The 26,551-nt window shown below is 36.3% G+C and overlaps 2 long non-coding RNA genes across 13 annotated transcripts; both read left to right on the top strand.

Annotated features, from left to right (window-relative positions):
- Window positions 1–7,378: 7,378 nt before the first annotated feature.
- On the top strand, window positions 7,379–23,062 carry LOC125761575 (uncharacterized). Of its 12 annotated transcripts, none has more exons than XR_007418118.1 (7): window positions 7,379–7,959; window positions 8,674–10,796; window positions 11,696–12,075; window positions 13,165–14,582; window positions 17,522–18,785; window positions 20,014–20,203; window positions 20,913–21,510. It is a non-coding gene; the product is annotated as an uncharacterized LOC125761575 (long non-coding RNA). The 12 variants fall into 12 exon arrangements; XR_007418126.1 differs by lacking the exon at window positions 7,379–7,959 and adding an exon at window positions 22,382–23,062 and having other exon boundaries at window positions 8,395–10,796; window positions 20,913–21,292; XR_007418121.1 differs by lacking the exon at window positions 7,379–7,959 and adding an exon at window positions 18,786–19,823 and having other exon boundaries at window positions 8,395–10,796; window positions 17,522–17,711.
- Window positions 14,863–16,979, top strand: LOC125761576 (uncharacterized). The gene is made up of 2 exons (XR_007418127.1): window positions 14,863–14,962; window positions 16,433–16,979. It is a non-coding gene; the product is annotated as an uncharacterized LOC125761576 (long non-coding RNA).
- Window positions 23,063–26,551: the final 3,489 nt, after the last annotated feature.

Genomic DNA, 26,551 nt, shown 5'->3' with positions numbered 1-26,551 from the left:
AAGAGTTTGCAAAGCGCAATTTGTCCGGAAATTATTGATGTTAATATCTATGCTCGGGTGAGCGTGGCAGCAAGCTAGCGCACACGAAATGATTAATGAAGTTTTCCGTTTGACGTTGCTACACGATCGAGTACGGAGGGTTTGTGTGTAAGCGCGTGGGCAAACGTTTTGAGTAAGTTTAAATTGCCTAGGAAGTAAGTTCAGTGCACGTTAAAGGTTATGGCTATAATTATCAACATCATTAGGGCAATATTTAACGTTTGCAGATTAAACGCTTGCAGTAAGTTATGGCGATCAACCGTGCCACGTTGATTAAAGTTTACTTATTTTATATTCCTGTTCTTGATTGGTTCCGTTTTCATTGTGTTTATCGATTAGCGCCTTGTTGGTCAACGTCACCTACGTAGCATATTATTTGAAAGATTTTTTGTATATTTCCTAAAAAAAATCAGATTTTATCACAAATTGTGCTGAGTTTTTATTTTGTTCCCTCCATCATTGCTGAAACCCTCTTATGAATTCATGAAAAAATAGGTGCTTTTCAAAAACATATCGATCCATTGGATCGCAAAAAAATACTATCCTTTTTTATGGTACCACAAGAGGCACCAATATTAGGCTACCCTGTTGAACAGGTAAAAGTTCGGTCGATTTTATGTCAAGAATCACCAAAAGAAGATAAGAAAAACAAAAAAAGTAAAATCATTTTCCCAATGAGGCAAACTAAACAAAAAAAAAGCGAACCGATTCTGTCTGTCTAGTCTACAGGGATTTCACCGGCAAAAATCAAAGAGATTAAATCCTTTAGCGTTAATATAATCTCATTAAATTCCGCGCGATGAACATCTAACCGTAATCAACCTGAGGATATTCTTCGCTTCGTCCCATCCTTACCGATTCTTCCCCGCCCCGGGGAAAATCTTTTTACACTAACTGTTTTATTTGCACCTAGTTGAAAGGGTTTCCCGCTAGGAATAGCACTAACACTAACTGGCGGGTAAAATATGGCAGATCAGACGGGTCAGTTTGACGTTGATGAAGGCTTACAATTCGCGCAAAAACCTCACGGGAAGACGAAATTATGCTAAGCGCGAATAGAAAGGACTTTCCTTATGGATGCCGGGGAAAGGAAATAGTAGTGCGTTCAAAGTCAGCTTACGCGATGGGATAAAATTAAATCCATGTTTTAAATATCCATTCACATTTAAAAAGGTGATGGAGCAAACCGGTGTTCACGAATAATTAAGCTTTAAGGCAAGCGTAAGCTTGTGCCCATTGAATCTTTCATTTTATAATTTCGACAAGCGACAGGTTTGGAAGGAAACGTTTACCGTAACGAATGTAACGCTCATTCATGATGTTTGCTTGTTTCTCGACATTCCTGACACATGTACGCAATTTGAAAGTATAGCCAAACCAATCCGAAAAACCCTCACCGGAAACAGGCGGTCGGTGTTTGAGAATGACCACACACTCGTGGTTGCTGCTCTCACGCTTGACGGACAGTGGTGTAAAGATCGGTTTGTATTTTTGAGCCGTTTCAACTTTTCCATTTGTCGACCGGAAATTCAACCACAGCACAGAATAGTTTGAAGCGTGCCAATCAAAGCTCCAAAGGAATGTTTGTTGCTTTAAGGGAGAATTTAACTCCTTCAGGGAGTTGGAAATATTTCAAAAGATTGTTTTAAAATTTCTAGAAATAGTTGTAATGTCAATCGTTTTTATTTGCCTTAAAACACGAGGCAATAATATAATTTTGATGCTATACGGGACACGTTCCAACGTTAAAGATATCACAATTGTTATGAAGACCAGTTTAAAAGTGTTAACTGAATAGAATTTTCTCATTTATCAGCACAAAACGTAGAATACTTTTCCAATCAGTTTCCCAGTGGGAGCTCAACTGAGAATTATGAAAATACTTCTCTAGTGAAATATTTTTCTTCCTAGCATTGAACTCATTGCATGAATTGCATTTGCATTGTTGGCTGCATATGTGGTGAATTATTATGCATTGGAAACCTCACCGGTGTAACAAAGCAGATGACTGTGAGTTTGAGTAGAAAATCAATTTCGATGTAGCTCCGTCAGACTCGATATGTGCAATGGATCGATAAAATATAGTACACGATATTTTTTATGCGTTATTATAATAACTCCTCTCATCATGCATTTCCATAGTAAAGTTTGTCCCCAAAACAACAAAAAAGGCAAAAGTACTCAACACTCCACGGGTATTGTGACTGTGATGAAACGTTTGGAAGAAGCGTGGTTATAAAATGAGCGCTAAATAGCCCCGTTGGGTTTTCCCTCCTTTTACAAAATGACATGATAAAATCCACGTGACGTGCAGCTACCGAGGCTACTGTTCCAGACGCTCTTCATTTGTGAAGCCCTTTTTTTACAGTGCAGCTGCAAAAACTGCTGACAAAAGATGGCTTCAACGTGCCATTGATGGGAAGATGGTTGCCTCCCGCCCGAAAGGGCAATTTGATGCTGTGAGCTGCTGTTGCACATCGTAACCACCGCACAAAAGAGCTGCGGAAATGGAAAGGAGGGACAGAAAAAAGGGATGAAAAAGCAAGAGAAGAGGTAGTGCACAACTTGTGTGCCTGTTTTGTGGTTCCAGTATTGTACGCATGCAGTGAATATGGCTGCAGTGTCATCGAGTTCTTTTTGGGGCCGTGATGATAAGACGCTCTTCGAGAGAGAGAGCATAGAATCAAAAGGCAAAATGACAACAATCGGTATGTTGTGATACGATTTCATACACAACACTTGAACCATAATACGCCGAAGTGGGACGTTACACATATTTGTTAGCATCAATTTTTCCCCTTATCGTCCGTCCGCACCAGACGCCATCAAAATGTCGATGGCTTATGAAATTATAGTCATTAGGGTGTATCGTTGCGTTGATAAGATTTTACTTTATACGGTGGTTGGTTTTGCTATTCCTTTTTTCTGTTGGCAAGGTAATTGAAATTCCATTTCAACTTGTTAGAAATTCGGAACATTCGCTTAGCTCAATGAATTTTTAAAACAAAATTAAATCAATCCTTTGTGCTTTTGGTTTTATTGATAAATTTTCTTTTCTGCTTATGCAATGCGAACCTATCAGAAATAAACCCCAGAAAACCAGCTTCCAATTTATCACGACCAAAAAGGTTCGAACTGTGAAGAATTTAGGTTTTTGCTTTCCCACCCCCGTAAAAACAATTCTTCACCGTAAACAGGCTCATGCGTTTCGGCGTAAAGCGAAAGGCCCCGAAACAAATCCTTTGCAAATCCTGGTGATTTATTGTCCATCGTGAGACGATGCTTTTAACGAGTAAATTAAAATTAAGTAGCAAGTACGGAGATTTTGCTAGATTGTTAGGAAGGAATTTATACCATTCACTTCTCGCTTACGCTTACGGGAAGGAAAAACAAAAAGACAGAAACCGTTTAACGGGCAACGTTTGATGAAGGCTTTTATTGAGAAATATCTTAAAAGGAAAACAAAAAGCAAAAACAACATCGATCTCGCTGATGGTTAAGAAAACAATAGTTTATGCTCAAATCGTGCCCGAAGTATCGAACGGCATGCACAAATTCAAAAGCTATTGTCGATCCGGCAATTGACCGAAATTGTTAATGATTGGGAAGCGTTAAGCAAAATGGAAGGTAAGTGTACGTGAATTGAAATCGTTTAACTTTTTATACAATTTGTCGGAAAATGGCTACCCAATCTCTCTACGGTGTGTGTGTGTGTGTGTGTGTGTGTGGTGTTGGTAAGCTTAGTGACGAAGAAAATGTATCGCGAAATCAATAGAAAACGTTTCATCGGAATGGAATCGGTGAAACCGTATCAGTACCGAGATCAGTTGTGGGCTTAATTTTCATCCAGGGAAATACCGGTTCCAACTGTGCCACAATTGCACAGCTCTGCTATCGGGATTTCGTGTGGGGGTTTTTCAGAGTTTTTCGATAGTGAGCGATTTCACTCGAATATAACCTTCTCTAGAGCACCTCCGGTTTCACACGTACCGTACAATCCGTTCGGCAAAACTTTCACAATCACAACTCGCCTAAGGGAAAGCGATCGATGAAACGGCATTCTGACAGAAAACAGAGTGAGGTGGAAAGTGTGACGATATACTGACAAGCGGACAAAATCAATACTTCCAGCGCAGTAGTGGTGGAAGCCACCCCGGGATTGTATGATCGCTCCTGGTATATGTATGAAGCAAGAATTCGATCACCAGCGAATGGAGCGAAAGTGTTTTCGGGCGCTATCGTACAGCCACCGTCTGCTATCTGTCGAGTTCGGTGAATTTGCAAAACCGGTGAAGTGAGTGGGATTATGCAAGGACATGCAAAACGAGTTGCTGGCGAAAGTGAGTCTGGTGCAGTGTTAAACTATCGTTAGCCTTTGTTTGGATTGTAACTACAAATCACACTCACGTCGTACGTTGATGTCTGTGGAGTTGTTGAAATGCAAAAGTGGAGCAAAAAAAATAGACCCCCAACTGATGCTTCTCCAAGCGGGTTTGTAGTGAATCGTTGACGTTACTTTGATTTGAGAAGATATCAAAATAAACGAAAGAATTTATGATACTGTGTACTAGGTGTTGTAAGGCAGGAACTAATATAAGATCTTAGTTCATTTAAAAAGGAAGCTTATTGGACAAGAAAGACTTGACGAGTTTGGTTACACTATCACACTTATTAGATTAAAATATTTTAATTAGTTTGTATCAACAAATAATGTTTGAATAACGTACCGCTTAGTTTCGTGTAGATTAAATGTTTCTTACCGTTTCCGTATTTTGTGTAAGGTTTTTCAAAGCTTCGCTGTACTGCAACTCTAAACGAGCTACTTTCCACGACTTCCATCAGCAACTTGCACCATTGTTATTCGTACGTGATTTCTAGTATGTTGCGAATACAGCACCGAATTACTATTACACCGAAAGGATCGAGTGTAGACAGTGTTGAAGTGTGGAAATTGACGAAATTGTTAAAGTTTCTACTAAATTACACAACCTTTCATGGGGAGAACTCTTAATTGAAAATGTATATAGGACGACGGGTTGTTATTTTGTTCGCTCTGTTAACTACTGCAGTAGATGCAAGTCGATCCGAATGATGACTGTAGAATGCAACGAATTTCAATCAAGTTGCTTGATGCAAAAAAAACTGATATAATATACCACCGACACGAAGGCACGGCTTGATATCGGGCCGTTAAGTTAGTTGTTTTAATTTAAAATAATTTCTATTACAAACTATTATCAAAACCGAAAGGGTTTGTAAATAGAATATTTTACGCACAAAATGGAAGCTATTTTCTTTCGCGGTCATTGCTGAAAGTAATTGTTAAATTTTTAATCCATACTTCAAGAGCTTTTCAGTAATTAGAAGCAAGGGACGCATTTAGAATGACTATCACAGCAACAGTTATCAAACCAATGGCGGTTTGCTTCGCTCCATTTAGGCATTGTGGGCTTGAAGAAGTTGAATAAATAATTATAATCTTTCTCGTTAAACCTAATGACAGTCAACAGGCTTGCAATTGCGAGGCTTTTTAATTTCACAATCTACATCTTTTAGAAGACAATCGAATGAAACCCTTGTGATCCTTAGCTAGCAAACCCGTAGTGGTGCTATTTTATTTTTTTAGGGTTTAATTCGACCAAACCTTTCTGGGCGTGGGAAGTTTAATGTAAATGTAACGCAGAAAGGAAATGTCAAAATTTTTTGCTTGGTTAATGTTATTAAATTATTTTAAATGATCTGTTGTGATTTATGCATTTTTGAACGTTTTAAAGCTTTTCAACTAATTGACTTCAATTGGACCGCAAACAAACAAATGGAAGCTCTATCGAGCTAGTTAATTTATTGGCAGCAGTAATCTGAAACGCTTCTGTTCGAATTTTAACAGAAATAAGTTCATGATAAGCGATTTAAAATTTGACCAAATAAATTTGATTTTAGTTGGATCATCTGGAATCTATTATTTCCTGGTGAAAGTAGAAACTAGAGATGTGCAGAGTGAGTAAGAGTGAGATAGTGAGTTGAAACGTTGTATTGAACGAGTTTCGTTCACTCATCACGAGGAGTTTTATCGACTCTTTTTCATTTACTCACTCATGAGTGTAAGCATGTAGCCGTGGCAAGTCGAGTTGCAAAAAGAGTAATTACGTAAATTGAAACGAAAATGTGGGAGTGAGTTGAAACAAAAATGAGTTGAAACGAAATGTTTGCTACACATGGGTTAAGCCATAGGCGATTGCCAATTTTACAGATTTTTTTTATTATTTTTAATTCTTTTCTTGTTTAAAGTATAACTTAAGTGAAAAAACTTATTTCAACAAACTTGCATTATACTAAATCAATTTTTAAAACTTTGTTAAATTTCCCAAAAAAAAACTAAGGCCAAAGTCTTAGGAGATTGGCAAATATACATTTTTTTTAATTTTTTTTTAATCCTTTCTTATCCTTTTATTCTTTCTCTTCTTATCTTCTTATCCTTTCTTATTTAAAGCATTATTTGAGTGAAAAGAAACTTATTGCAACAAATTCGCATTAAAATACATCAATTTATAAATTTTGCTAAATTGTTCAAAAATGAGGAAAATTTTACATTTTCTCAAACAGGGTAAGGAGCTAGGTTCCTCGAGTAACTTCCGGCACAGACACCTGAGAGCATGGATGTCCAAGAAGAAAATGTAGCCAAGGGTGCCATCTATCGACCACAGGTTAAAGATTGGCGATCCGTTGGATACCGACCGAGTTATAGGCAAAACTTGATGCAAAAATGAGTCTTAGTTTTATTTTTTTAATCTTTTGATTTTTTTATTATTTTTCACTCTTTTTTTTTATTTGAAGCATTACTGGAGTGAAAAGAAACACATTGCAACCAATTGGCATTAAAATAAATCAATTTCATTTTTTTTTGCAAAATTTCCCAAATAATCGTAAGGGGTAAGCCTTATGAAATTTTTGAGCTGAAAATTTTTTTCTGATTTTTTATTATTTTTTTAATTTAAAGCATTATTTGAGTGAAAAGAAACACATTGCAACAAATTTGCATGAAAATATATGACATTTAAAAATTTTGCTAAATTGCTCAAAAATGAGGAAAATTTTACATTTTTTCAAACAGGGTAAGGAACTTGGTTCCTCGAATAACTTCTGCCACAGACATCTGAGGGCATGGCCGTCCAAGAAGAAAATGTAGCCATTGGTGTCATCTATCGACCACAGGGTGAAGATTGGCGATTCGTTGGATATCAACCGAGTTATAGGCAAAACTTGGTGCAAAAATGAGGAAAATTTTACATTTTCTCAAACAGGGTAAGGAACTTGGTTCCTCGAATAACTTCCGGCACGAACACCTGAGAGCATGGCCGTCCAAGAAGAAAATGTAGCCATTGGTGCCATCTATCGACCACAGGTTAAAGATCGGCGATCCGTTGGATACCGACCGAGATATAGGCAAAACTTGGTGCAAAAATGAGCCTTAGTTTTATTTCTTTTAATCTTTTGATTTTTTTATTATTTTTCACAATTTTTTTTATTTGAAGCATTACTGGAGTGAAAAGAAACACATTGCAACCAATTGGCATTAAAATAAATCAATTTCATTTTTTTTGCAAAATTTCCCAAAAAAATCGTAAGGGGTAAGCCTCATGAAATTTTCGAGCTAAAATTTTTTTTAAATTTTTTTCTGATTTTTTATTATTTTTTTAATTTAAAGCAATATTTGAGTGAAAAGAAACACATTGCAACAAATTTGCATGAAAATATATGACATTTAAAAATTTTGCTAAATTGCTCAAAAATGAGGAAAATTTTACATTTTTTCAAACAGGGTAAGGAACTTGGTTCCTCGAATAACTTCTGCCACAGACATCTGAGGGCATATCCGTCCAAGAAGAAAATGTAGCCATTGGTGCCATCTATCGACCACAGGTTGAAGATTGGCGATTCGTTGGATATCAACCGAGTTATAGGCAAAACTTGTTGCAAAAATGAGGAAAATTTTACATTTTCTCAAACAGGGTAAGGAACTTGGTTCCTCGAATAACTTCTGCCACAGACATCTGAGGGCATGGCGGTCCAAGAAGAAAATGTAGCCATTGGTGCCATCTATCGACCACAGGTTAAAGATCGGCGATCCGTTGGATACCGACCGAGATATAGGCAAAACTTGGTGCAAAAATGAGCCTTAGTTTTATTTTTTTAATCTTTTGATTTTTTTATTATTTTTCACTCTTTTTTTATTTGAAGCATTACTAGAGTGAAAAGAAACACATTGCAACCAATTGGCATTAAAATAAATCAATTTCATTTTTTTAGCAAAATTTCCCAAAAAAATCGTAAGGCCTATGAAATAAGCCTTATGAAATTTTTGAGCTGAAAATTTTTTTAAATTTTTTTTCTGATTTTTTATTATTTTTTTAATTTAAAGCATTATTTGAGTGAAAAGAAACACATTGCAACAAATTTGCATGAAAATATATGACATTTAAAAATTTTGCTGAATTGCTCAAAAATGAGGAAAATTTTACATTTTTTCAAACAGGGTAAGGAACTTGGTTCCTCGAATAACTTCTGCCACAGACATTTGAGGGCATGGCCGTCCAAGAAGAAAATGTAGCCATTGGTGCCATCTATCGACCACAGGTTGAAGATTGGCGATTCGTTGGATATCAACCGAGTTATAGGCAAAACTTGCTGCAAAAATGAGGAAAATTTTACATTTTCTCAAACAGGGTAAGGAACTTGGTTCCTCGAATAACTTCTGCCACAGACATCTGAGGGCATGGCGGTCCAAGAAGAAAATGTAGCCATTGGTGTCATCTATCGACCACAGATTAAAGATTGGCGATCCGTTGGATACCGACCGAGTTATAGGCAAAACTTGATGCAAAAATGAGCCTTAGTTTTATTTTTTTAATCTTTTGATTTTTTTATTATTTTTCACAATTTTTTTTATTTGAAGCATTACTGGAGTGAAAAGAAACACATTGCAACCGATTGGCATTTAAATAAATCAATTTCATTTTTTTTGCAAAATTTCCCAAAAAAATCGTAAGGGGTAAGCCTTATGAAATTTTCGAGCTGAAAATTTTTTTAAATTTTTTTTCTGATTTTTTATTATTATTTTAATTTAAAGCATTATTTGAGTGAAAAGAAACACATTGCAACAAATTTGCATGAAAATATATGACATTTAAAAATTTTGCTAAATTGCTCAAAAATGAGGAAAATTTTACATTTTTTCAAACAGGGTAAGGAACTTGGTTCCTCGAATAACTTCTGCCACAGACATCTGAGGGCATGGCCGTCCAAGAAGAAAATGTAGCCATTGGTGCCATCTATCGACCACAGGTTGAAGATTGGCGATTCGTTGGATATCAACCGAGTTATAGGCAAAACTTGCTGCAAAAATGAGGAAAATTTTACATTTTCTCAAACAGGGTAAGGAACTTGGTTCCTCGAATAACTTCTGCCACAGACATCTGAGGGCATGGCGGTCCAAGAAGAAAATGTAGCCATTGGTGCCATCTATCGACCACAGGTTAAAGATCGGCGATCCGTTGGATACCGACCGAGATATAGGCAAAACTTGGTGCAAAAATGAGCCTTAGTTTTATTTTTTTAATCTTTTGATTTTTTTATTATTTTTCACTCTTTTTTTATTTGAAGCATTACTAGAGTGAAAAGAAACACATTGCAACCAATTGGCATTAAAATAAATCAATTTCATTTTTTTAGCAAAATTTCCCAAAAAAATCGTAAGGGGTAAGCCTTATGAAATTTTTGAGCTGAAAATTTTTTTAAATTTTTTTTCTGATTTTTTATTATTTTTTTAATTTAAAGCATTATTTGAGTGAAAAGAAACACATTGCAACAAATTTGCATGAAAATATATGACATTTAAAAATTTTGCTGAATTGCTCAAAAATGAGAAAAATTTTACATTTTTTCAAACAGGGTAAGGAACTTGGTTCCTCGAATAACTTCTGCCACAGACATCTGAGGGCATGGCCGTCCAAGAAGAAAATGTAGCCATTGGTGCCATCTATCGACCACAGGTTAAAGATTGGCGATCCGTTGGATACCGACCGAGTTATAGGCAAAACTTGGTGCAAAAATGAGGAAAATTTTACATTTTTTCAAACAGGGTAAGGAACTTGGTTCCTCGAATAACTTCTGCCACAGACATCTGAGGGCATGGCCTTCCAAAAAGAAAATGTAGCCATTGGTGTCATCTATCGACCACAGATTAAAGATTGGCGATCCGTTGGATACCGACCGAGTTATAGGCAAAACTTGATGCAAAAATGAGCCTTAGTTTTATTTTTTTAATCTTTTGATTTTTTTATTATTTTTCACAATTTTTTTTATTTGAAGCATTACTGGAGTGAAAAGAAACACATTGCAACCGATTGGCATTTAAATAAATCAATTTCATTTTTTTTGCAAAATTTCCCAAAAAAATCGTAAGGGGTAAGCCTTATGAAATTTTCGAGCTGAAAATTTTTTTAAATTTTTTTTCTGATTTTTTATTATTATTTTAATTTAAAGCATTATTTGAGTGAAAAGAAACACATTGCAACAAATTTGCATGAAAATATATGACATTTAAAAATTTTGCTAAATTGCTCAAAAATGAGGAAAATTTTACATTTTTTCAAACAGGGTAAGGAACTTGGTTCCTCGAATAACTTCTGCCACAGACATCTGAGGGCATGGCCGTCCAAGAAGAAAATGTAGCCATTGGTGCCATCTATCGACCACAGGTTAAAGATTGGCGATTCGTTGGATACCGACCGAGTTATAGGCAAAACTTGCTGCAAAAATGAGGAAAATTTTACATTTTCTCAAACAGGGTAAGGAACTTGGTTCCTCGAATAATTTCTGCCACAGACATCTGAGGGCATATCCGTCCAATAAGAAAATGTAGCCATTGGTGTCATCTATCGACCACAGGGTGAAGATTGGCGATTCGTTGGATATCAACCGAGTTATAGGCAAAACTTGCTGCAAAAATGAGGAAAATTTTACATTTTCTCAAACAGGGTAAGGAACTTGGTTCCTCGAATAACTTCCGGCACGAACACCTGAGAGCATGGCTGTCCAAGAAGAAAATGTAGCCATTGGTGCCATCTATCGACCACAGGTTAAAGATCGGCGATCCGTTGGATACCGACCGAGATATAGGCAAAACTTGGTGCAAAAATGAGCCTTAGTTTTATTTCTTTTAATCTTTTGATTTTTTTATTATTTTTCACAATTTTTTTTATTTGAAGCATTACTGGAGTGAAAAGAAACACATTGCAACCAATTGGCATTAAAATAAATCAATTTCATTTTTTTTTGCAAAATTTCCCAAAAAAATCGTAAGGGGTAAGCCTTATGAAATTTTCGAGCTGAAATTATTTTTAAATTTTTTTCTGATTTTTTATTATTTTTTTAATTCAAAGCATTATTTGAGTGAAAAGAAACACATTGCAACAAATTTGCATCAAAATATATGACATTTATAAATTTTGCTAAATTGCTCAAAAATGAGGAAAATTTTACATTTTTTCAAACAGGGTAAGGAACTTGGTTCCTCGAATAACTTCTGCCACAGACATCTGAGGGCATATCCGTCCAAGAAGAAAATGTAGCCATTAGTGCCATCTATCGACCACAGGTTGAAGATTGGCGATTCGTTGGATATCAACCGAGTTATAGGCAAAACTTGGTGCAAAAATGAGGAAAATTTTACATTTTCTCAAACAGGGTAAGGAACTTGGTTCCTCGAATAACTTCTGCCACAGACATCTGAGGGCATGGCCGTCCAAGAAGAAAATGTAGCCATTGGTGCCATCTATCGACCACAGGTTGAAGATTGGCGATTCGTTGGATATCAACCGAGTTATAGGCAAAACTTGGTGCAAAAATGAGGAAAATTTTACATTTTCTCAAACAGGGTAAGGAACTTGGTTCCTCGAATAACTTCTGCCACAGATATCTGAGGGCATGGCCGTCCAAGAAGAAAATGTAGCCATTGGTGCCATCTATCGACCACAGGTTAAAGATTGGCGATCTGTTGGATACCGACCGAGTTATAGGCAAAACTTGCTGCAAAAATGAGGTAAATTTTACATTTTTTCAAACAGGGTAAGGAACTTGATTCCTCGAATAACTTCCGGCACGGACACCTGAGGGCATATCCGTCCAATAAGAAAATGTAGCCATTGGTGCCATCTATCGACCACAGGTTAAAGATTGGCGATCCGTTGGATACCGACCGAGTTATAGGCAAAACATGATGCAAAAATGAGGAAAATTTTACATTTTCTCAAACAGGGTAAGGAACTTGGTTCCTCGAATAACTTCTGCCACAGACATCTGAGGACATGGCCGTCCAAGAAGAAAATGTAGCCATTGGTGCCATCTATCGACCACAGGTTAAAGATCGGCGATCCGTTGGATACCGACCGAGTTATAGGCAAAACTTGATGCAAAAATGAGCCTTAGTTTTATTTTTTTTAATCTTTTGATTTTTTTATTATTTTTCACTATTTTTTTTATTTGAAGCATTACTGGAGTGAAAAGAAACACATTGCAACCGATTGGCATTTAAATAAATCAATTTCATTTTTTTTGCAAAATTTCCCAAAAAAATCGTAAGGGGTAAGCCTTATGAAATTTTCGAGCTGAAATTTTTTTTAAATTTTTTTTCTGATTTTTTATTATTTTTTTAATTCAAAGCATTATTTGAGTGAAAAGAAACACATTGCAACAAATTTGCATCAAAATATATGACATTTAAAAATTTTGCTAAATTGCTCAAAAATGAGGAAAATTTTACATTTTTTCAAACAGGGTAAGGAACTTGGTTCCTCGAATAACTTCTGCCACAGACATCTGAGGGCATGGCCGTCCAAGAAGAAAATGTAGCCATTGGTGCCATCTATCGACCACAGGTTAAAGATTGGCGATTCGTTGGATACCGACCGAGTTATAGGCAAAACTTGATGCAAAAATGAGGAAAATTTTACATTTTCTCAAACAGGGTAAGGATCTTGGTTCCTCGAATAACTTCTGCCACAGACATCTGAGGGCATGGCCGTCCAATAAGAAAATGTAGCCATTGGTGCCATCTATCGACCACAGGTTAAAGATTGGCGATCCGTTGGATACCGACCGAGTTATAGGCAAAACTTGGTGCAAAAATGAGCCTTAGTTTTATTTTTTTTAATCTTTTGATTTTTTTATTATTTTTCACTATTTTTTTTATTTGAAGCATTACTAGAGTGAAAAGAAACACATTGCAACCAATTGGCATTAAAATAAATCAATTTCATTTTTTTTGCAAAATTTCCCAAAAAAATCGTAAGGGGTAAGCCTTATGAAATTTTCGAGCTGAAAATTTTTTTTAAAATTTTTTTCTGATTTTTTATTATTTTTTTAATTTAAAGCATTATTTGAGTGAAAAGAAACACATTGCAACAAATTTGCATGAAAATATATGACATTTAAAAATTTTGCTAAATTGCTCAAAAATGAGGAAAATTTTACATTTTTTCAAACAGGGTAAGGAACTTGGTTCCTCGAATAACTTCTGCCACAGACATCTGAGGGCATATCCGTCCAAGAAGAAAATGTAGCCATTGGTGCCATCTATCGACCACATGTTGAAGATTGGCGATTCGTTGGATATCAACCGAGATATAGGCAAAACTTGCTGCAAAAATGAGGAAAATTTTACATTTTTTCAAACAGGGTAAGGAACTTGGTTCCTCGAATAATTTCTGCCACAGACATCTGAGGGCATATCCGTCCAAGAAGAAAATGTAGCCATTGGTGTCATCTATCGACCACAGGGTGAAGATTGGCGATTCGTTGGATATCAACCGAGTTATAGGCAAAACTTGCTGCAAAAATGAGGAAAATTTTACATTTTCTCAAACAGGGTAAGGAACTTGGTTCCTCGAATAACTTCCGGCACGAACACCTGAGAGCATGGCTGTCCAAGAAGAAAATGTAGCCATTGGTGCCATCTATCGACCACAGGTTAAAGATCGGCGATCCGTTGGATACCGACCGAGATATAGGCAAAACTTGGTGCAAAAATGAGCCTTAGTTTTATTTCTTTTAATCTTTTGATTTTTTTATTATTTTTCACAATTTTTTTTATTTGAAGCATTACTGGAGTGAAAAGAAACACATTGCAACCAATTGGCATTAAAATAAATCAATTTCATTTTTTTTGCAAAATTTCCCAAAAAAATCGTAAGGGGTAAGCCTTATGAAATTTTCGAGCTGAAATTATTTTTAAATTTTTTTCTGATTTTTTATTATTTTTTTAATTCAAAGCATTATTTGAGTGAAAAGAAACACATTGCAACAAATTTGCATGAAAATATATGACATTTAAAAATTTTGCTAAATTGCTCAAAAATGAGGAAAATTTTACATTTTTTCAAACAGGGTAAGGAACTTGGTTCCTCGAATAACTTCTGCCACAGACATCTGAGGGCATATCCGTCCAAGAAGAAAATGTAGCCATTGGTGCCATCTATCGACCACAGGTTGAAGATTGGCGATTCGTTGGATATCAACCGAGTTATAGGCAAAACTTGCTGCAAAAATGAGGAAAATTTTACATTTTCTCAAACAGGGTAAGGAACTTGGTTCCTCGAATAACTTCTGCCACAGACATCTGAGGGCATATCCGTCCAAGAAGAAAATGTAGCCATTGGTGCCATCTATCGACCACAGGTTAAAGATTGGCGATTCGATGGATATCAACCGAGTTATAGGCAAAACTTGCTGCAAAAATGAGGAAAATTTTACATTTTCTCAAACAGGGTAAGGAACTTGGTTCCTCGAATAACTTCTGCCACAGACATCTGAGGGCATGGCCGTCCAAGAAGAAAATGTAGCCATTGGTGCCATCTATCGACCACAGGTTAAAAATCGGCGATCCGTTGGATACCGACCGAGATATAGGCAAAACTTGGTGCAAAAATGAGGAAAATTTTACATTTTCTCAAACAGGGTAAGGAACTTGGTTCCTCGAATAACTTCTGTCACAGACATCTGAGGGCATATCCGTCCAAGAAGAAAATGTAGCCATTGGTGCCATCTATCGACCACAGGTTAAAGATTGGCGATTCGTTGGATATCAACCGAGTTATAGGCAAAACTTGCTGCAAAAATGAGGAAAATTTTACATTTTCTCAAACAGGGTAAGGAACTTGGTTCCTCGAATAACTTCTGCCACAGACATCTGAGGGCATATCCGTCCAAGAAGAAAATGTAGCCATTGGTGTCATCTATCGACCACAGGGTGAAGATTGGCGATTCGTTGGATATCAACCGAGTTATAGGCAAAACTTGGTGCAAAAATGAGGAAAATTTTACATTTTCTCAAACAGGGTAAGGAACTTGGTTCCTCGAATAACTTCCGGCACGAACACCTGAGAGCATGGCTGTCCAAGAAGAAAATGTAGCCATTGGTGCCATCTATCGACCACAGGTTAAAGATCGGCGATCCGTTGGATACCGACCGAGATATAGGCAAAACTTGGTGCAAAAATGAGCCTTAGTTTTATTTTTTTTAATCTTTTGATTTTTTTATTATTTTTCACAATTTTTTTTATTTGAAGCATTACTGGAGTGAAAAGAAACACATTGCAACCAATTGGCATTAAAATAAATCAATTTCATTTTTTTTTGCAAAATTTCCCAAAAAAATCGTAAGGGGTAAGCCTTATGAAATTTTCGAGCTGAAAATTTTTTTAAATTTTTTTTCTGATTTTTTATTATTATTTTAATTTAAAGCATTATTTGAGTGAAAAGAAACACATTGCAACAAATTTGCATCAAAATATATGACATTTAAAAATTTTGCTAAATTGCTCAAAAATGAGGAAAATTTTACATTTTTTCAAACAGGGTAAGGAACTTGGTTCCTCGAATAACTTCTGCCACAGACATCTGAGGGCATGGCCGTCCAAGAAGAAAATGTAGCCATTGGTGCCATCTATCGACCAGAGGTTAAAGATTGGCGATCTGTTGGATACCGACCGAGTTATAGGCAAAACTTGGTGCAAAAATGAGGAAAATTTTACATTTTTTCAAACAGGGTAAGGAACTTGGTTCCTCGAATAACTTCCGGCACGGACACCTGAGGGCATATCCGTCCAAGAAGAAAATGTAGCCATTGGTGCCATCTATCTACCACAGGTTAAAGATTGGCGATCCGTTGGATACCGACCGAGTTATAGGCAAAACATGATGCAAAAATGAGGAAAATTTTACATTTTCTCAAACAGGGTAAGGAACTTGGTTCCTCGAATAACTTCTGCCACAGACATCTGAGGGCATATCCGTCCAATAAGAAAATGTAGCCATTGGTGCCATCTATCGACCACAGGTTAAAGATTGGCGATCCGTTGGATACCGACCGAGATATAGGCAAAACTTGGTGCAAAAATGAGCCTTAGTTTTATTTCTTTTAATCTTTTGATTTTTTTATTATTTTTCACAATTTTTTTTATTTGAAGCATTACTGGAGTGAAAAGAAACACATTGCAACCAATTGGCATTAAAATAAATCAATTTCATTTTTTTTTGCAAAATTTCCCAAAAAAATCGTAAGGGGTAAGCCTTATGAAATTTTCGAGCTGAAATTATTTTTAAATTTTTTTCTGATTTTTTATTATTTTTTTAATTCAAAGCATTATTTGAGTGAAAAGAAACACATTGCAACAAATTTGCATGAAAATATATGACATTTAAAAATTTTGCTAAATTGCTCAAAAATGAGGAAAATTTTACATTTTTTCAAACAGGGTAAGGAACTTGGTTCCTCGAATAACTTCTGCCACAGACATCTGAGGACATGGCCGTCCAAGAAGAAAATGTAGCCATTGGTGCCATCTATCGACCACAGGTTAAAGATTGGCGATTCGTTGGATATCAACCGAGTTATAGGCAAAACTTGGTGCAAAAATGAGGAAAATTTTACATTTTCTCAAACAGGGTAAGGAACTTGGTTCCTCGAATAACTTCTGCCACAGACATCTGAGGGCATATCCGTCCAAGAAGAAAATGTAGCCATTGGTGTCATCTATCGACCACAGGGTGAAGATTGGCGATTCGTTGGATATCAACCGAGTTATAGGCAAAACTTGCTGCAAAAATGAGGAAAATTTTACATTTTCTCAAACAGGGTAAGGAACTTGGTTCCTCGAATAACTTCTGCCACAGACATCTGAGGGCATGGCCGTCCAAGAAGAAAATGTAGCCATTGGTGCCATCTATCGACCACAGGTTAAAGATCGGCGATCCGTTGGATACCGACCGAGATATAGGCAAAACTTGGTGCAAAAATGAGGAAAATTTTACATTTTCTCAAACAGGGTAAGGAACTTGGTTCCTCGAATAACTTCTGCCACAGACATCTGAGGGCATGGCCGTCCAAGAAGAAAATGTAGCCATTGGTGCCATCTATCGACCACAGGTTAAAGATTGGCGATTTGTTGGATATCAACCGAGTTATAGGCAAAACTTGCTGCAAAAATGAGGAAAATTTTACATTTTCTCAAACAGGGTAAGGAACTTGGTTCCTCGAATAACTTCTGCCACAGACATCTGAGGGCATGGCCGTCCAAGAAGAAAATGTAGCCATTGGTGCCATCTATCGACCACAGGTTAAAGATCGGCGATCCGTTGGATACCGACCGAGATATATGCAAAACTTGGTGCAAAAATGAGCCTTAGTTTTATTTTTTTAATCTTTTGATTTTTTTATTATTTTTCACTCTTTTTTTTATTTGAAGCATTACTGGAGTGAAAAGAAACACATTGCAACCAATTGGCATTAAAATAAATCAATTTCATTTTTTTTGCAAAATTTCCCAAAAAAAATCGTAAGGGGTAAGCCTTATGAAATTTTCGAGCTGAAAATTTTTTTAAAATTTTTTTCTGATTTTTTATTATTTTTTTAATTTATAGCATTATTTGAGTGAAAAGAAACACATTGCAACCAATTGGCATTAAAATAAATCAATTTCATTTTTTTTGCAAAATTTCCCAAAAAAAATCGTAAGGGGTAAGCCTTATGAAATTTTCGAGCTGAAAATTTTTTTAAATTTTTTTTCTGATTTTTTATTATTTTTTTAATTTAAAGCATTATTTGAGTGAAAAGAAACACGTTGCAACAAATTCGCATGAAAATATATGACATTTAAAAATTTTGCTGAATTGCTCAAAAATGAGGAAAATTTTACATTTTTTCAAACAGGGTAAGGAACTTGGTTCCTCGAATAACTTCTGCCACAGACATCTGAGGGCATGGCCGTCCAAGAAGAAAATGTAGCCATTGGTGCCATCTATCGACCACAGGTTAAAGATTGGCGATCCGTTGGATACCGACCGAGTTATAGGCAAAACTTGATGCAAAAATGAGGAAAATTTTACATTTTTTCAAACAGGGTAAGGAACTTGGTTCCTCGAATAACTTCTGCCACAGACATCTGAGGGCATGGCTGTCCAAGAAGAAAATGTAGCCATTGGTGCCATCTATCGACCACAGGTTAAAGATTGGCGATTCGTTGGATACCGACCGAGTTATAGGCAAAACTTGATGCAAAAATGAGGAAAATTTTACATTTTCTCAAACAGGGTAAGGAACTTGGTTCCTCGAATAACTTCTGCCACAGACATCTGAGGGCATATCCGTCCAAGAAGTAAATGTAGCCATTGGTGCCATCTATCGACCACAGGTTAAAGATTGGCGATCCGTTGGATACCGACCGAGTTATAGGCAAAACTTGATGCAAAAATGAGCCTTAGTTTTATTTTTTTTATCTTTTGATTTTTTTATTATTTTTCACTATTTTTTTTATTTGAAGCATTACTGGAGTGAAAAGAAACACATTGCAACCAATTGGCATTAAAATAAATCAATTTCATTTTTTTTGCAAAATTTCCCAAAAAAATCGTAAGGGGTAAGCCTTATGAAATTTTCGAGCTGAAATTTTTTTTAAATTTTTTTTCTGATTTTTTATTATTTTTTTAATTTAAAGCATTATTTGAGTGAAAAGAAACACATTGCAACAAATTTGCATGAAAATATATGACATTTAAAAATTTTGCTAAATTGCTCAAAAATGAGGAAAATTTTACATTTTTTCAAACAGGGTAAGGAACTTGGTTCCTCGAATAACTTCTGCCACAGACATCTGAGGGCATGGCCGTCCAAGAAGAAAATGTAGCCATTGGTGCCATCTATCGACCACAGGTTAAAGATTGGCGATTCGTTGGATACCGACCGAGTTATAGGCAAAACTTGGTGCAAAAATGAGCCTTAGTTTTATTTTTTTTAATCTTTTGATTTTTTTATTATTTTTCACTATTTTTTTTATTTGAAGCATTACTAGAGTGAAAAGAAACACATTGCAACCAATTGGCATTAAAATAAATCAATTTCATTTTTTTTGCAAAATTTCCCAAAAAAATCGTAAGGGGTAAGCCTTATGAAATTTTCGAGCTGAAAATTTTTTTTAAAATTTTTTTCTGATTTTTTATTATTTTTTTAATTTAAAGCATTATTTGAGTGAAAAGAAACACATTGCAACAAATTTGCATGAAAATATATGACATTTAAAAATTTTGCTAAATTGCTCAAAAATGAGGAAAATTTTACATTTTTTCAAACAGGGTAAGGAACTTGGTTCCTCGAATAACTTCTGCCACAGACATCTGAGGGCATGGCCGTCCAAGAAGAAAATGTAGCCATTGGTGCCATCTATCGACCACAGGTTAAAGATTGGCGATCCGTTGGATACCGACCGAGTTATAGGCAAAACTTGGTGCAAAAATGAGGAAAATTTTACATTTTCTCAAATAGGGTAAGGAACTTGGTTCCTCGAATAACTTCTGGCACGGACAGCTGAGAGCATGGCTGTCCAAGAAGAAAATATAGCCATTGGTACCATCTATCGACCACAGGTTAAAGATTGGCGATCCGTTGGATACCGACCGAGTTATAGGCAAAACTTGATGCAAAAATGAGGAAAATTTTACATTTTTTCAAACAGGGTAAGGAACTTGGTTCCTCGAATAACTTCTGGCACAGACATCTGAGGGCATGGCCGTCCAAGAAGAAAATGTAGCCATTGGTGCCATCTATCGACCACAGGTTAAAGATTGGCGATTCGTTGGATACCGACCGAGTTATAGGCAAAACTTGATGCAAAAATGAGGAAAATTTTACATTTTCTCAAACAGGGTAAGGAACTTGGTTCCTCGAATAACTTCTGCCACAGACATCTGAGGGCATATCCGTCCAAGAAGTAAATGTAGCCATTGGTGCCATCTATCGACCACAGGTTAAAGATTGGCGATCCGTTGGATACCGACCGAGTTATAGGCAAAACTTGATGCAAAAATGAGCCTTAGTTTTATTTTTTTTATCTTTTGATTTTGTTATTATTTTTCACTATTTTTTTTATTTGAAGCATTACTGGAGTGAAAAGAAACACATTGCAACCAATTGGCATTAAAATAAATCAATTTCATTTTTTTTGCAAAATTTCCCAAAAAAATCGTAAGGGGTAAGCCTTATGAAATTTTCGAGCTGAAAATTTATTTTAAAATTTTTTTCTGATTTTTTATTATTTTTTTAATTTATAGCATTATTTGAGTGAAAAGAAACACATTGCAACAAATTTGCATCAAAATATATGACATTTAAAAATTTTGCTAAATTGCTCAAAAATGAGGAAAATTTTACATTTTTTCAAACAGGGTAAGGAACTTGGTTCCTCGAATAACTTCTGCCACAGACATCTGAGGGCATATCCGTCCAAGAAGAAAATGTAGCCATTGGTGCCATCTATCGACCACAGGTTAAAGATTGGCGATCCGTTGGATACCGACCGAGTTATAGGCAAAACTTGATGCAAAAATGAGGAAAATTTTACATTTTTTCAAACAGGGTAAGGAACTTGGTTCCTCGAATAACTTCTGCCACAGACATCTGAGGGCATGGCCGTCCAAGAAGAAAATGTAGCCATTGGTGCCATCTATTGACCACAGGTTAAAGATTGGCGATCCGTTGGATACCGACCGAGTTATAGGCAAAACTTGATGCAAAAATGAGGAAAATTTTACATTTTTTCAAACAGGGTAAGGAACTTGGTTCCTCGAATAACTTCTGGCACAGACATCTGAGGGCATGGCCGTCCAAGAAGAAAATGTAGCCATTGGTGCCATCTATCGACCACAGGTTAAAGATTGGCGATTCGTTGGATACCGACCGAGTTATAGGCAAAACTTGATGCAAAAATGAGGAAAATTTTACATTTTCTCAAACAGGGTAAGGAACTTGGTTCCTCGAATAACTTCTGCCACAGACATCTGAGGGCATATCCGTCCAAGAAGAAAATGTAGCCATTGGTGCCATCTATCGACCACAGGTTAAAGATTGGCGATTTGTTGGATATCAACCGAGTTATAGGCAAAACTTGCTGCAAAAATGAGGAAAATTTTACATTTTCTCAAACAGGGTAAGGAACTTGGTTCCTCGAATAACTTCTGCCACAGACATCTGAGGGCATGGCCGTCCAAGAAGAAAATGTAGCCATTGGTGCCATCTATCGACCACAGGTTAAAGATCGGCGATCCGTTGGATACCGACCGAGTTATATGCAAAACTTGGTGCAAAAATGAGCCTTAGTTTTATTTTTTTAATCTTTTGATTTTTTTATTATTTTTCACTCTTTTTTTTATTTGAAGCATTACTGGAGTGAAAAGAAACACATTGCAACCAATTGGCATTAAAATAAATCAATTTCATTTTTTTTGCAAAATTTCCCAAAAAAAATCGTAAGGGGTAAGCCTTATGAAATTTTCGAGCTGAAAATTTTTTTAAAATTTTTTTCTGATTTTTTATTATTTTTTTAATTTAAAGCATTATTTGAGTGAAAAGAAACACATTGCAACAAATTTGCATGAACATATATGACATTTAAAAATTTTACTAAATTGCTCAAAAATGAGGAAAATTTTACATTTTTTCAAACAGGGTAAGGAACTTGGTTCCTCGAATAACTTCTGCCACAGACTTCTGAGGGCATGGCCGTCCAAGAAGAAAATGTAGCCATTGGTGCCATCTATCGACCACAGGTTAAAGATTGGCGATTCGTTGGATATCGACCGAGTTATAGGCAAAACTTGATGCAAAAATGAGGAAAATTTAACATTTTCTCAAACAGGGTAAGGAACTTGGTTCCTCGAATAACTTCTGCCACAGACATCTGAGGGCATGGCCGTCCAAGAAGAAAATGTAGCCATTGGTGCCATCTATCGACCACAGGTTAAAGATTGGCGATCCGTTGGATACCGACCGAGTTATAGGCAAAACTTGGTGCAAAAATGAGCCTTAGTTTTATTTTTTTTAATCTTTTGATTTATTTTATTATTTTTCACTCTTTTTTTATTTGAAGCATTACTGGAGTGAAAAGAAACACATTGCAACCAATTGGCATTAAAATAAATCAATTTCATTTTTTTTGCAAAATTTCCCAAAAAAATCGTAAGGGGTAAGCCTTACGAAATTTTCGAGCTGAAATTTTTTTTAAATTTTTTTCTGATTTTTTATTATTTTTTTAATTTAAAGCATTATTTGAGTGAAAAGAAACACGTTGCAACAAATTTGCATGAAAATTTATCACATTTAAAAATTTTGCTAAATTGCTCAAAAATGAAGAAAATTTTACATTTTTTCAAACAGGATAAGGAACTTGGTTCCTCGAATAATTTCTGGCACAGACATCTGAGGGCATGGCCGTCCAAGAAGAAAATGTAGCCATTGGTGCCATCTATCGACCACAGGTTAAAGATTGGCGATCCGTTGGATACCGACCGAGTTATAGGCAAAACTTGGTGCAAAAATGAGGAAAATTTTACATTTTCTCAAACAGGGTAAGGAACTTGGTTCCTCGAATAACTTCTGGCACGGACAGCTGAGAGCATGGCGGTCCAAGAAGAAAATATAGCCATTGGTACCATCTATCGACCACAGTTAAACGATTGGCGATCCGTTGGATACCGACCGAGTTATAGGCAAAACAAGATGCAAAAATGAGGAAAATTTTACATTTTCTCAATCAGCGTAAGGAACTTGGTTCCTGGAATCACTTCTGCTACAAATATCTGAGGGCATGTCCGTCCAAGAAGAAAATGTAGCCAAGGGTGGCATCTATCGACCACATGATAAAGATTGGCGATCCGTTGAATACCGACCGAGTTATAGGCAAAACTTGGTGCAAAACTGAGCCTTATGAAATTATCAAATTTTTATATTTTTTCTTTTTTTTATAAATTTTTACTCGTTTTTTTATTTAACCGAAAATGACCGAACCTTTACTTCTACGTCTATGCCGGGTTTTTTATGACTCCAAAATGAATCGTTAAACGAGCTGACTCCTAATAACGACTCATTCACTCTGAGTTGACTCACTAAAAGGAGTTTTTATTCCTATCTCTTTTAGAAACACCTGAAATTAAGCATAGAAAAAAACAAATATGTGCTGTGATTGATGGAATACCCGTCGACATTGTTTGCTATACGAAATACTCATTATTTTCTTGCTTTAAACATCTATTCGTGAGATTTAAATGATTAAAAATTGAATGTCGCGAGATCATATCGATCATCGAACCATTGTAAGGTTCAGAGGGGGATCATCGCCATAAGTCACAAACAAATTTCACATACATGCAGTTCAACATTGCTTTGAAACTTAAAACACACACAAATAAAACAAACTCCTCTTCCACGCGCCCATATCCATTCATCAGCGCAGTTAAAATGAACAACTGATTTATTGTAGTGCAACATTTCGTTGCAGCTTTTCTACACTAACCACGCCGTCTGCACCATTTTTCATTCCGTCCGTCCGGGAAGTAAGAGCTACAAGTAAAAAGGGAATCGATCATGCATTAATGTTACTGTGGATAGTTTATGGTTCACGAAATTCACGAAACCATCGTAAAACTGCCGATTGCAGACACGTGCACATTTTTTAAAACGTTTAAAATGTCTGCTTTTCGAATACGAACCGAAAAACTCGAACCGCATAGTTTCTTATCGGTGGTGTAACGTCGGTGGGAACGATGCATGTAAGAGACGTTCCAAACTTTTCCAACCCGATGCTAACTTTGACCCGGCGCAAAGTTTGCGCACAGGTAGAAATTCTTGTTCAAGATTCTTTTCCCCCGTCCAGGTTTCGTCCAACTGTTTCGATTTTCTTATGTTTTGTTTGAACAATTCTTTAAAATTTGCTTGCTTGCTGCTGAAGGTAATTCAGAGGAGCAAAAAGGAAAAAGGATGCTGTAACTACAGAGTTCCAATCGTGTGGCGAAACAAATCACTGATTGGCAAAATCAATACTCCATTTTGAAGTAATCTTTTGTGTTTCTTCACCAGCATGATTTCGTCAGCAGAATTTTAGCAAAAAGGGCTAAGTTTTGCCCAATGCTTGTTGCGAACTTTTACCCCTAAAAACTTGCTACCGAATTCGGATTTGATGAAGTATCGTATGGATGGTAACGGTAGAATCAATATTTTCTCCCTTTTTACTCCGTACGCGTTCGGACATACGGGTCCCAGAAACGATGAGGCAAAATATCGATTTAACCCCTTTTTTGGGAATGATTTATGACCTTTCATTACTAGTGCATAGAATATGGACCGTGTGTATGTGTACGGTTGTGTGGTGTTTCACGGTTTGTTCAAGATATTTCCATGCTTCTTAAGCCATATGGGTCTTTCCACAACGGAACGTCTCATTCCTTGAATCAGCACAAGGGAATGCTGATTGAATCTGCCGGTGATGCTGGCATAGTTGGTGATAGGAATTTTAAGCCCGAATGGTACATAATCCAGGAAGATATTTGGGTTGTGTTAAAATCAGATTCGTACCAGGGCGTATCAGGGCGTACCGTCAATGTGTTGCTCATGGCTATCTTCTACCGATGTCCCAATCAATCTCGATACGGGCTCCTGAGCCGTATCCGTAGCGATCTCGTATCATCAAATATGCAAAGGCTATAACTTTCCAGCAAAAAGGAGTGAGAGTCGAGTGTTGGTGTGTGCCAAGTTGACAAATAGTAGGTGCCATGTATACTTGCCCGGTTGGATACTTACATACTGTTGGGAGCTTTGTTTTCATTCTTGCGCTGGGTGAAGTGTTTTGTGTCGGGAAGTCATTGGTTTCTGTTTCAGTTTATTTCGATTTCCGGTTAGACATTGCACGTGTAAGACAAACATTTCACAAAGGAATGGAACAAACATGTTGACGATCGTAAACAAGTGCATGCAATATGAGTATCCTTTTTGGCATCAATTTCTTTCCGATTAGCTGAGCTAGTTGAAAATATGCTTCGGTAAAGGAAAAACTAAAAATCAAACATTTTTGAAACAAAATTTCTCTAGCGTTTTTACACTAAAAAATTATCTCCTCCCGGCATGTTTGATGACCAGGAACCGAGCTCACAGTTAACTCAATTGATGAAAGCGTACGGATATACTAATGGAAGCCGAGATGGATGGATCAGATTGTGAAAAAACGTGGTTTATTTTTATCGCTCCGATACGCTCTTACGATAATGAAAAGAGAGTGCCTTTTTTGTGCGTGTAGGTTTTTGGTCAGCAAAGAGCAGCATAAAGCTTTTACAATAGTCGAATGGCTTTTAAAATATTATTTTAAATTAGGTAATATTTTTAATTCAGTATATTTTACAAAAAAAAATATCCTTTTTATGCTTTGATGAATTAAATTGTGCCAACAAAATTAAACGAACGTAACAAAAGCAAACGGGTCATTGGACTTTATCAACCGACGAAACTGGCCCTTCTACTAGCCATTAGGCAGTGTGCCAACGCGAGTACACAGCGGAACCTAAATGTGGTAGGATTTGTGTCAAGATTGGACAGAGCAGTCTATACAGACATGTCATCGTACCGTGTCAAGGTTTAAAATAGAAATGAAAGGACCAAATAGGCACTGACCGAAATATGATGAAAAATTCAATTCCGAAAAGAAAGGGCTAAATCAAACAGACACAGGGTAAAACATTTAAATATTTCAGTCTTCTTGAGTGCGTGTAAAGAAGTACATTATCTATCTGAGTTAAGTACAATGCATAGAAAACCATAACATTGTAATTATTTTAATTATTCGCATGTGTGTGTTTCCACATAATTATGCTTAAAACAATGAAAACTTCTTTTCCTTTCAAGGTCAAAACTATAAAGCAATGATGGGAAATGCATCTTTTTTTCACAACGTACGAAAGAGAGAGGTGGTTTGCTGTGTTTTTTCAGTGCTTGAAATTAACTCCCCTAAAATGGAGACGCCTGGTACCGCACGATCAAAGCAACAAACGTAACGTTCGCAATCAAGCGCAGCGTTGCATTCTTCGTGGTCACGTTTCAAAACCCCGTAGGAAGCGGCTCTTTAGTGTGTAGAAGCTCGTTTGA

This window comes from Anopheles funestus, chromosome 2RL (genome assembly GCF_943734845.2).
Source record: "Anopheles funestus chromosome 2RL, idAnoFuneDA-416_04, whole genome shotgun sequence".
Lineage (NCBI taxonomy): Eukaryota > Metazoa > Arthropoda > Insecta > Diptera > Culicidae > Anopheles > Anopheles funestus.
This window is presented reverse-complemented; position numbering and strand designations above follow the sequence as displayed.